This window comes from Salmo trutta, chromosome 8 (genome assembly GCF_901001165.1).
Source record: "Salmo trutta chromosome 8, fSalTru1.1, whole genome shotgun sequence".
NCBI classification, from domain to species: Eukaryota; Metazoa; Chordata; class Actinopteri; order Salmoniformes; family Salmonidae; genus Salmo; species Salmo trutta.
Window position 1 is genome coordinate 45,493,170 of NC_042964.1, and position 13,730 is coordinate 45,506,899.

Consider the following 13,730-nt stretch of genomic DNA (forward strand, 5'->3'; position numbering starts at 1 on the left):
CTCTCTCAACCGCATTCAATCCCCCTCATAATTTATTTCTTGCTTCCTGTTGTTTGCCTTGCCCTCTTTCTCCACCCCCTCTTTCCCCTCTCTATATTCCCTGTCCTGTATATCTCTCTTTCTCTCTCCCTCCCTCCCTCTCTCTCTCTATGTCTCACCATTCCTCCATTCTTTTTGCTTTCACCACTCTCACCTCCCCGTCACTGCACCTCTCCCTCCCTCATCTCCTCTCTGTGGAGCTTACTGTGTGTATGTCTCCAGGCTTACAGTACCTTGGCCTCAGATCATTGGAGTAGAGGACTTTACTGTCATACAGAGCCATGGAGATGACTCACTACTTCCTACACACTTCTGCATCCCAAATGGTACCCTATTCCCTACATACTGCACTGCTTTTGACCATGGCCCTATGGGTGTCTATGGGCCCTAGTCAAAAGTAGCACACTATATTTATTTATTTAACCTTTATTTAACTTTAAACTTTATTTAATACCCCCATATAGAGAAAAGGGTGCCATTTCAGATACAGACAGTGACTATTGATTATTTTCTTCCTACTGTACCAACAACTGGATGACTCCATAGTCTACGTCTTTAGAATCCAACTGGATGACTCCATAGTCTACGTCTTTAGAATACAACTGGATGACTCCATAGTCTACGTCTTTAGAATCCAACTGGATGACTCTATAGTCTACGTCTTTAGAATCCAACTGGATGACTCCATAGTCTACGTCTTTAGAATACAACTGGATGACTCCATAGTCTACGTCTTTAGAATACAACTGGATGACTCCATAGTCTACGTCTTTAGAATCCAACTGGATGACTCCATAGTCTACGTCTTTAGAATCCAACTGGATGACTCCATAGTCTACGTCTTTAGAATCCAACTGGATGACTGTATAGTCTACGTCTTTAGAATCCAACTGGATGACTCCATAGTCTACGTCTTTAGAATCCAACTGGATGACTCCATAGTCTACGTCTTTAGAATACAACTGGATGACTGTATAGTCTACGTCTTTAGAATACAACTGGATGACTCCATAGTCTACGTCTTTAGAATCCAACTGGATGACTCCATAGTCTACGTCTTTAGAATCCAACTGGATGACTGTATAGTCTATGTTTTAGAATCCAACTGGATGACTCCATAGTCTACGTCTTTAGAATACAACTGGATGACTCCATAGTCTACGTCTTTAGAATACAACTGGATGACTGTATAGTCTAGGTCTTTAGAATACAACTGGATGACTCCATAGTCTACGTCTTTAGAATACAACTGGATGACTCCATAGTCTACGTCTTTAGAATCCAAATGGATGACTCTATAGTCTACGTCTTTAGAATCCAACTGGATGACTCCATAGTCTACGTCTTTAGAATCCAACTGGATGACTCCATAGTCTACGTCTTTAGAATACAACTGGATGACTCCATAGTCTACGTCTTTAGAATACAACTGGATGACTGTATAGTCTACGTCTTTAGAATCCAACTGGATGACTCCATAGTCTACGTCTTTAGAATCCAACTGGATGACTGTATAGTCTATGTCTTTAGAATACAACTGGATGACTCCATAGTCTACGTCTTTAGAATCCAACTGGATGACTCCATAGTCTACGTCTTTAGAATCCAACTGGATGACTGTATAGCCTACGTCTTTAGAATCCAACTGGATGACTCCATAGTCTACGTCTTTAGAATCCAACTGGATGACTCTATAGTCTACGTCTTTAGAATCCAACTGGATGACTCCATAGTCTACGTCTTTAGAATACAACTGGATGACTCCATAGTCTACATCTTTCAAATCCAACTGGATGACTCCATAGTCTACGTCTTTAGAATCCAACTGGATGACTCCATAGTCTACGTCTTTAGAATCCAACTGGATGACTGTATAGTCTACGTCTTTAGAATCCAACTGGATGACTGTATAGTCTACATCTTTAGAATACAACTGGATGACTCTATAGTCTACGTCTTTAGAATCCAACTGGATGACTCCATAGTCTACGTCTTTAGAATCCAACTGGATGACTCTATAGTCAACGTCTTTAGAATCCAACTGGATGACTGAATAGTCTACATCTTTAGAATCCAACTGGATGACTCCATAGTCTACGTCTTTAGAATCCAACTGGATGACTCCATAGTCTACGTCTTTAGAATCCAACTGGATGACTCCATAGTCTACGTCTTTAGAATACAACTGGATGACTCCATAGTCTACGTCTTTAGAATCCAACTGGATGACTCCATAGTCTACGTCTTTAGAATACAACTGGATGACTCCATAGTCTACGTCTTTAGAATCCAACTGGATGACTGTATAGTCTACGTCTTTAGAATCCAACTGGATGACTGTATAGTCTACATCTTTAGAATCCAACTGGATGACTCTATAGTCTACGTCTTTAGAATCCAACTGGATGACTCCATAGTCTACGTCTTTAGAATCCAACTGGATTACTCTATAGTCAACGTCTTTAGAATCCAACTGGATGACTCTATAGTCTAGGTCTTTAGAATCCAACTGGATGACTCCATAGTCTACGTCTTTAGAATTCACCTGGATGACTCTATAGTCTACCTCTTTAGAATCCAACTGGATGACTCCATAGTCTACATCTTTAGAATCCAACTGGATGACTCCATAGTCTACGTCTTTAGAATCCAACTGGATGACTCCATAGTCTACGTCTTTAGAATCCAACTGGATGACTCCATAGTCTACGTCTTTGGAATACAACTGGATGACTCCATAGTCTACGTCTTTAGAATACAACTGGATGACTCCATTGTCTACATCTTTAGAATCCAACTGGATGACTCCATAGTCTACATCTTTAGAATCCAACTGGATGACTCCATAGTCTACGTCTTTAGAATACAACTGGATGACTGTATAGTCTACGTCTTTAGAATCCAACTGGATGACTGTATAGTCTACGTCTTTAGAATCCAACTTGATGACTCCATAGTCTATGTCTTTAGAATACAACTGGATGACTGTATAGTCTACGTCTTTAGAATCCAACTGGATGACTGTATAGTCTACGTCTTTAGAATCCAACTGGATGACTGCATAGTCTACGTCTTTAGAATCCAACTGGATGACTGCATAGTCTACCTCTTTAGAATTAAATGTACTGCACCAAACTGATTGTTTGCTAAAGGGCTTAATCCTAACTTTTGTGTGAAGGATGCAATCAATTGATGTCAATATGAAATGAATTCAGGGGCGGAAAAGCATGAATTGTAGGTTCTTAATGCTTAGTTAATAGTGCTGAATAATAGTGTTTCCAAACTTTCCCAGTCACTCATAACCAAGGAATTACACCTGCAATACCTCAAGCACTAATATTTTTCAATGTACAGTACCAGTCAAAAGTTTGGACACATCTACTCATTCCAGGGTTTTTCTTTATTTTTACTATTTTCTACATTGTAGAATAATAGCGAAGACATCAAAACTATGAAATAGCACATATGGAATCATGCAGTAAACAAAAAAGGTTTTAACAAATCCAAATATATTTTATATTTGAGATTCTTTTCAAGTTGCCACCTGTAACGATGTACGCTGAGAGTCGGGAAGCAAGTTCAGGGAGTGAATACATTTAATAAATGAATAAACACAACAAGAAACACAAACAGCGCACCAACATGACACAGAAACAGAAACAATGATGACTGGGGAAGAAATCAAAGGGAGTGAAATATAAAGGGCAAGTAATCAAGGAGGTGATGGAGTCCAGGTGAGTGTCATTATGCGCAGATGCGCGTAACGCTGGTGACAGGTGTGCGCCATAACGAGCAGCCTGGTGACCTAGAGACCGGAGAGGGAGCACACATGACACCAACCTTTGCCTTGATGACAGCTTTGCACACTCTTGTCATTCTCTAATCCAGCTTCATGAGGTAGTCACCTGGAATGCATTTCAATTAACAGGTGTGCCTTGTTAAAAGTTAGTTTGTGGAATGTATTCTTAATGTGTTTGAGCCAATCAGTTATGTTGTGACAAGGTAGGGGTGGTACACAGAAGATGGCACTATTTGGTAAAATACCAAGTCTATATTATGACAAGAACAGCTCAAATAAGCAAAGTGAAATGACAGTACATCATTACTTTAAGACATGAAGGCCAGTCAATGCGGAGAATTTCAAGAACTTTGAAAGTTTCTTCAAGTGCAGTCGCAAACACCATCAAGCGCAGTGATGAAACTGGCTCTCATTAGGACCGCCATAGGAAAGGAAGACACAGAGTTACCTCTGCTGCAGAGGATAAGTTCATTAGAGTTACCAGCGTCAGAAATTGCAGGCCAAATAAATGCTTCACAGAGTTCTAGTAACAGACAAGTCTCAAAATCAACTGTTCAGAGGAGACTGCGTGGATCAGGCCTTCATGGTCAAATTGCTGCAAAGAATACCACTACTAAAGGACACCAATAAGAAGAAGAGACTTGTTTGGGCCAATAAACATGAGCAATGGACATTAGACCGGTGGAAATCTGTCCTTTGGTCTGATTAGTCCAATTTTGAGATTTTTGGTTCCAACCACCGTGTCTTTGTGAGACGCAGAGTAGGGGAATGGATGATCTCCACATGTGTGGTTCCTACCGTGAAGCATGGAGGAGGAGGTGTGATGGTGTGGGGGTGCTTTGCTGGTGAGACTGTCAGTGATTTATTTAGAATTCAAGGCATACTTAACCAGCATGGGTACCACAGCATTCTGCAGCGATACGCCATCCCATCTGCACTTAGTGGGACCAGTGGTGACCTGTCATTCAGGGCAGGTGGGGCAGAGCCCCATCTGTTTTGAGCACCACATTTCTTAGCAAAATAGATACAAAATAAATATATATACATAATTTAACTTTTTTGGGGGGGCTTGCCTGTTTTGGATGTTATGTTGGCATTAATACATGTCACATATCAGTTTGCAAACGATGTAAAATAAATATATATATATATTATTGAGTTAATAAAGTCGCATACGAACATGGTGTCTTTCTTTTTTCTTGAGAAAGGCAGCTCCAAAATGCAGGTGTTTCAGCCTAGCTCAGTGCATTCTGTCGTGGTGGGGAGAGCCAGCAGAAAATACGAGCATTGCGCCGTGATTGGCTCAGTGTTCTGTCACACATGGGGACACTACGTCATCGCCAAGATGAAGTCCTTAGTAAGGGTAGATATCCAAAATGTCAGCCCTTTGGGTCCTGCCATAGAGTTATTTTACAAGTGCCCTTCCAAGAAGGCTCAAGGTCATTGACCACAGATAAAATAACGTCAAATCACATTATATGTACAGTAGCTTTGATTGGACTGATCATGTAAACATCTTACTTTCAAAGTGTTAGCTAGCAGTCATCATCATGAATCAAGTCGACAATCTACTGGCAAATCCTTTTTAATCCTTTTCATATGAAAATAAATGATGAAGGGAAATTATAGATAAAAAGTATCGGTGCTCTTCGGCCATTGGACATAAACATTACACAAGTTGGAAATTGCAAATTCAATAATGAGTGGTTTGGAAGGAATCGTAACAGTGGCTAACCACAAGCGTTGCAACTGGGAAGTGGGGAATAAACAAGCTCAGACTGGTAAAATACGTTTTGAACGGTCATCCAACTTGGAAATGTAAATCTTTCTCTTTCTTTGATGGCTAAATTTGCCCACGAAGGACCGCCGCGCCACCTTCCTGTTTAAGTAAGCACATCACAGCAAGGTGAGTCCAAAAATGTATTGCATGCTGCTGCATAAATGATATGTATACACCAGGTAATATGCCAGGGAGATATGTATACTGTAGCTAAGAAAGTAATACTATGTGTATGTTGTGTAGTAAGCTGTTAGTAGCCCATGTGCCTCATCCTAATAATTTGGTTTATTTTCACCTATTAATTTACTGTTCTGACTTGGTGGGACATGTAACCTATAACCTGTTTTTGAGAAATGTCAACATCTTTTATTGTAAGAGCTTCATTGTCGGCTCACATGCCTCCTTTACTTATCTATGGTTTTGATACTTTAAATACTTTAAGAGCAGCCCATGTTCTGCTTTCTGTCGCTGTAAATTTCAAGTGCTGAACAGATAGTTATATTGACTACGTCCATCTTAGCTCGCTCATTAATGTCTTAATCGAAATCAAGGAATGCCTTTTATTCGCTCATCGTTCCCTTATGCCATAGTTTGTACATCTCAATTGTGAGTAGAAACCACATTTGTTGAAGCAAGTCAGCCATATCAGCTATGTTTTTTAAAAAGGCAGTAAATGAGGCTGAATGAACTGCCATACAAGGCTCCGCTGATAGCCAGGTGTAGCAGTGGTAAGGTGTTGGGACTGCTGTTGGGACTCTGCTGTTGGGACAGCTTTATGTAGGCCCTGACAGTTTGTGGGCACCGCCTGTCGCCGTTATAGGGCAATTCATGTATTGTTTAGTGTTGTGTTGGGTAGTGTAGTGGCTTTGCTGGCATGCATCTAAAACATATATATATTTTTAATTTGCCCCACCAAGATTTACATGCTAAAATCACCACTGAGTGGGACTATAATGTTTTTTCAACAGGACAATGACCCAACACCACTCCAGGCTGTGTAAGGGCTATTTGACAAAGAAGGAGAGTGATGGAGTGCTGCATTAGATGACCTGGCCTCCACAATCACGCGACCTAAACCCAATTGAGATATTAGGGATGAGTTGGACCAACTCCTTCACAGAGTGAAGGAAAAGCAGCCAACAAGTGCTCAGCATATGTGGGAAGCTGGTTGAGAGAATGCCAATATTTTGCAAACCTGTCATCAACGCAAAGGGTGGCTACTTTGAAGAATCAAAAATTACACTTTTTTGGTTACAACATGATTCCATGTATTATTTCATAGTTTGATGTCTTCACTATTATTCTACAATGTAGAAAATAGTAAAAATAAAGAAAAACCCTTGAATGAGTAGGTATGTCCAAACTTTTGACTGGTACTGTATTTTTCATATCAAAAGATTCGGCCCACCCCCGAATCTCTACCTCCCACTATATTTATTGAAGATAAAATGATTGCAATAGGTATATTTATCCACTATTAGTACATCAAATACTGTGTATGCATATTCTATGATTTTTTTCTATTTCAATTAATAAAAAAATAATACATGTAACAGAATATCTACAAAAGGTTTGAAATTGCCCACTCTTCCCTCCTCTCCTCTCCTCCCGCCCTCCTTTCCTCTGTTTATGTTAATGCTAAGCCCAGCCCGAGGCTGGGACCTATAGCTCTTGTGTGTTCCATTCTAATTCATCTGATCCTGGGCCTGGGGATTTGGCAGGGCTCTGAACACAAAGCCCCACCGTGTTCGCCTTTGGATCTGACCTCAGCGCTGCGTTTACATCTGCTGAATATGCTTGTGAGGGCATATTCTACCTCTGCATACCATAAACACAGGGCTCCAAGGTGACCTTTACCTGACCTCAGTACAGCAGATAATGGATCTATATACTGTATTTCTAATTTATTTGTTTTCACTTCCTTCTGTAGGCTGCTCCCCCCCACTCTATATTTCTCTCTCTTTGTCTTTCTTTCTCTGCCTGTTTTTCCTCTTTCATTTGCACTAGTATCTAGTATCTCTGTGTATAACCCTCTCCTCTAATCCTTCATCCCCGTTACTGAGTACTCTCACACAGGTGCAGTTGTTCAAGGCCTTTACTTTTTGACAGGAAGAATAAACAAAGACACTCTCTAGCTCACCCTTTGTGTCCATCTCTCTTTCCCCATCTCACTGTCTCTCTCACTGTCTATTTATCTGTCACTGCCTTTGTCTCTCTCTCCTTCCCTCCCAGCTTCTCCCTCCTCCTCTTTCCAACACGCATCTCTCTCTCTCTCTCTCTCCCTCTCTGTCTGTCAGCCAAATGAAGTGTGAATGGTGAAAAGGTACCAAGGTGTAGAAGTCTCGATATTGCCTATTCCCATCTTGCCTCACCGTGGACAGGTCTCTGCCCAATGACCACAGGGACCAGCATGAGTCACAGACCGCCAGCCATAATAATTCTTTATACTTGTAGATTCCCCTGCAATCACTCTGACCAGCCGGCGCTACAGTATAAGGTGCCTTCCGCCCAGGGAGGAGAGAATGTCAGAGGTTACTAGAGGAAACCACTCCTGAAAGAAGCGGCTGCAGGGGAGAGAGGCGTACTGACAAGGTGACAGGCTGTGGATGAAACGGTGTGAGGTTCTATTAATCAGCTACAGTCAAGAGAATCTAGGAAGTCTGCAAAGGCCACAGATACACACACAACTATACACACACAGGCATTCAGGCATGTACACACAGGCATGCAGGCACACGTATTCACGTAGATATGCACACATACACACATACACACAAACTCACAAAACTTACCAACTAACATAAACATTCAACACACTTGTGATACACGTCAATTTCCAACATACCCGAACACAGACATGCACTAACAAAGTGAACACAGACATGCACTAACACAGCGAACACAGACATGCACTAACAAAGTGAACACAGACATGCACTAACAAAATGAACACAGACATGCACTAACACAGCGAACACAAACATGCACTAACACAGCGAACACAGGCATGCACTAACACATGCACTAGCACAGCGAACACAGACATGCACTAACACAGCGAACACAGACATGCACTAACACAGCGAACACAGACATGCACTAACACAGCGAACACAGACATGCACTAACACAGCGAACACAGACATGCACTAACAAAGCGAACACAGACATGCACTAACACAGCGAACACAGACATGCACTAACACAGCGAACACAGACATGCACTAACACAGTGAACAGATATGCACAAACAAAGCGAACAGATATGCACTAACAAAGCGAACACAGACATGCACTAACAAAGCGAACACAGACATGCACTAACACAGCAAACACAGACATGCACTAACACAGCGAACACAGACATGCACTAACAAAGCGAACACAGACATGCACTAACACATGCACTAACACAGCGAACACAGACATGCACTAACAAAGCGAACACAGACATGCACTAACAAAGTGAACACAGACATGCACTAACAAAGCGAACACAGACATGCACTAACACAGCGAACACAGACATGCACTAACACAGCGAACACAGACATGCACTAACAAAGCGAACACAGACATGCACTAACAAAGCGAACACAGACATGCACTAACACAGCGAACACAGACATGCACTAACAAAGCGAACACAGACATGCACTAACACATGCACTAACACAGCGAACACAGACATGCACTAACACAGCGAACACAGACATGTACTAACAAAGCGAACACAGACATGCACTAACAAAGCGAACACAGACATGCACTAACACAGCGAACACAGACATGCACTAACAAAGCGAACACAGACATGCACTAACAAAGCGAACACAGACATGCACTAACACATGCACTAACAAAGCGAACACAGACATGCACTAACACATGCACTAACAAAGCGAACACAGACATGCACTAACAAAGCGAACACAGACATGCACTAACAAAGCGAACACAGACATGCACTAACACAGTGAACACAGACATGCACTAACAAAGCGAACACAGACATGCACTAACAAAGCGAACACAGACATGCACTAACACAGCGAACACAGACATGCACTAACACAGCGAACACAGACATGCACTAACAAAGCGAACACAGACATGCACTAACACAGCGAACACAGACATGCACTAACAAAGTGAACACAGACATGCACTAACAAAGCGAACACAGACATGCACTAACAAAGCGAACACAGACATGCACTAACACAGCGAACACAGACATGCACTAACACATGCACTAACAAAGCGAACACAGACATGCACTAACAAAGCGAACACAGACATGCACTAACACATGCACTAACAAAGCGAACACAGACATGCACTAACAAAGCGAACACAGACATGCACTAACAAAGCAAACACAAACATGCATTATTAAATCAAACACAGACATGCACTAACAAAGCCACATAATTAGCAAGATAATGCAGTTGTAATTAAGGGTGCAGCCGCGCTCAAAGAGCTAGCAGGCAGATGTTTCATTAGTGGTGGTGGGGCAGAGGAACTTAACAGATGCCTGGGGTCAGCAGTCAGCAAGCTAGGGAGACAGAGTCGAAGACAACGCAAAGTCTTGTTTGTCTTGTTCACAGAACAGATATGATCGGTTTAATCACAAGTTAGCTGTTTAATCATAAATAAATTGATTATTGAATGCCATTTGACAGTATACGTACTTACACACACATGAAGCACACCAGAACGCAGACGCAAATACACACAGCGCATTCACTCACACACATGCAAGAAGCACACACGAATACACGTACACGCCCCTCCACAAGCCACTTCTTCTCTCAGTGAATCCATGACCTTATTAAAGTAGAATTTAAGTTTGAGTTGAAAATGCTCGTTTTTATGGTCCCCAACAATGCTGTTAAATATTTACTGCTCACTGAGCTCCCTGAAGCCAGACAAAGCTTTCCATATTTCAGCTGGGAGAGGAATAGGACAGCATCTGAGAGAGAGAGAGAGAGAGAGAGAGAGAGAGAGAGAGAGAGAGAGAGAGATCATCCTTCAGAGACAGAGAGAAAGAGATTCAGAGAGATAGAGAGATCATCCTTCAGAGACAGAGAGAGTGAGCGAGAGAGAGATCATCCTTCAGAGACAGAGAGAGTGAGAGAGAGAGATCATCCTTCAGAGAGAGAGATTCAGAGAGAGAGAGAGATCATCCCTCAGAGAGAGAGATTCAGAGAGAGAGAGAGATCATCCTTCAGAGAGAGAGATTCAGAGAGAGAGAGAGATCACCCTTCAGAGAGAGAGATTCAGAGAGAGAGATCATCCTTCAGAGAGAGAGATTCAGAGAGAGAGCGAGATCATCCTTCAGAGAGAGAGATTCAGAGAGAGCGAGATCATCCTTCAGAGAGAGAGACATAGAGAGAGATTCAGAGAGAGAGAGAGAGATCATCCTTCAGAGAAAGAGATTCAGAGAGAGAGAGAGACAGAGAGAGAGATCATACTTCAGAGAGAGACAGAGAGAGCGATTCAGAGAGAGAGACAGCGAGAGAGAGATCATCCTTCAGAGAGAGAGACAGAGAGAGATTCAGAAAGAGAGAGACAGAGAGAGAGATCATCCTTCAGAGAGAGAGGGAGATCATCCCTCAGAGAGAGAGAGCGAGAGAGATCATCCTTCAGAGAGAAAGAGAGAGAGAGATCATCCCTCAGAGAGGAGGGAGAGAGATTCAGAGAGAGAGATCATCCTTCACATAGAGAGAGAGCGAGAGATTATCCTTCAGAGAGAGAGGAAGATCATCCCTCAGAGAGAGAGAGAGAGAGAGAGAGATCATCCTTCAGAGAGAAAGAGAGAGAGATCATCCATCGGAGAGAGGGAGAGAGATTCAGAGAGAGAGAGAGAGAGAGAGATTCAGAGAGACAGAGAGATCATCCTTCAGAGAGAAAGAGAGAGAGATCATCCTTCAGAGAGAGAGGGAGAGAGATTCAGAGAGAGAGGGAGAGAGAGAGAGAGATTCAGAGAGACAGAGAGATCATCCTTCAGAGAGAGAGGGAGAAACAGAATCAATTAGAGGCTTTTTCAACTTTTAAAAGCACTTCATTTTAACCATTCATGTGGAATGAGAGAGAGAGAAAGCATTCTTCAGAGAGAGAGAGAAAGAGAGAGAAAGCGTTCTTCAGAGAGAGAGAGAAAGCATTCTTCAGAGAAAGAGAGAGAAAGCATTCTTCAGAGAGAGAGAGAGAAAGCATTCTTCAGAGAGAGAGAGAGAGAAAGCGTTCTTCAGAGAGAGAGAGAGAGAAAGCATTCTTCAGAGAGAGAGAGAGAAAGCATTCTTCAGAGAGAGAGAGAAAGCGTTCTTCAGAGAGAGAGAGAGAGAAAGCATTCTTCCGAGAGAGAGAGAGAAAGCATTCTTCAGAGAGAGAGAGAGAAAGCATTCTTCAGAGAGAGAGAGAAAGCATTCTTCAGAGAGAGAGAGAGAAAGCGTTCTTCTGAGAGAGAGAGACAAAGAGAGAGAAGGCATTCTTCAGAGAGAGAGAGAGAAAGCGTTCTTCAGAGAGAGAGAGACAAAGAGAGAGAAAGCGTTCTTCAGAGAGAGAGAGAGAAAGCGTTCTTCAGAGAGAGAGAGAGAAAGCGTTCTTCAGAGAGAGAGAGAGAAAGCGTTCTTCAGAGAGAGAGAGACAAAGAGAGAGAAAGTGTTCTTCAGAGAGAGAGAGAGAAAGAGAGAGAAAATAAGAGCCCGTTTCGACTTTACGGCACTTAGTTCACCAGGCTAAACAGATGAGTATGACAAAAGAATGAGAGAGAGAACAATAGGATTTGTCCCGTCACCAACCTGAGAGACAGAGAGATGGTAGATAAACAACACCTAATTGATTTCTTCTCTTTCCTCTCCTGTACATTTTCTCATTACTTCTCCTCATTTGGTTCTCCTAAGTGTTGTGGTCAAGGTTATTGCTATTATGGCTCCTAACTATGTCTGTGTACCTGCCTCTGCCTCACCGGTATAGTCTGGTTCATCACTTGTATCACTCTTTTTTGGTTTTCACAACATCTTTTATTCATTGCCAATAAAGCGTAATGAAGTCGAAATTGAATTGAATTGATAGTGAGTGTGTGTGTGTGTGTGTGTGTGAGAGAGAGAGGGAGGGAGAGAGAGAGAGAGATGCAGAGAGAGCGAGAGAGAGAGATCTGAGAGGTCGATAGAGAGAGAAAGATCGGAGAGAGAGCTAGAGAGAGAGCTAGAGAGAGAGCTAGATAGAGAGAGATAGAGAGAGAGATAGAGGGAGAGAGATATATAGATAGAGAGATGCAGAGAGAGAGAGATCTGAGAGAGCGAGAGGGAGGGAGAGAGAGATGCAGAGAGAGAGTTTTGAGAGAGAGAGAGAGAGAGAGAGAGAGAGAGAGAGAGAGAGAGAGAAAGAGAGATGCAGAGAGAGAGATCTGAGAGAGAGAGATGCAGAGAGAGAGTTTTGAGAGAGAGAGAGAGAGAGAGAGAGAGAGAGAGAGAAAGAGAGATGCAGAGAGAGAGAGACCTGAGAGAGAGAGATCTGAGAGAGAGAGAGAGAGAGCTAGAGAGAGAGCTAGAGAGAGCTAGAGAGAGAGCTAGATAGAGAGAGCTAGAGAGAGAGATAGAGAGAGGGAGAGATATAGAGATAGAGAGATGCAGAGAGAGAGAGATCTGAGAGAGCGAGATGCAGAGAGAGAGTTTTGAGAGAGAGAGAGAGAGAGAGAGAGAGAGAAAGAGAGATGCAGAGAGAGAGAGATCTGAGAGAGAGAGATCTGAGAGAGAGAGAGAGAGAGAGAGAGAGAGAGAGAGAGAGAGAGAGAGAGAGAGAGAGATATCATGGGGGAAACATTGGGATGGAGACAGATCAATAGACATCAGTAAACAATAGAGATCTGATATGGTTGTATCTATTCTTCCAAGACATTTAATAGATCAAACACAATGTTGTCATATCATCTAGATGGAGGATTGGATCAATGGGCTCCTATTGGCTGTGTTATGTTGTTGCCTGCAGTGCAGCAGTGGGTGGATACAGCATGCAAATACTCCTCCTTCCTCACCTGTGTTGTGCTGAGTGAAAGGGATGTATCTGGGTTGAGCTTTGTTCTTCTGCTGGGAGATTTAGAGCCCTCAT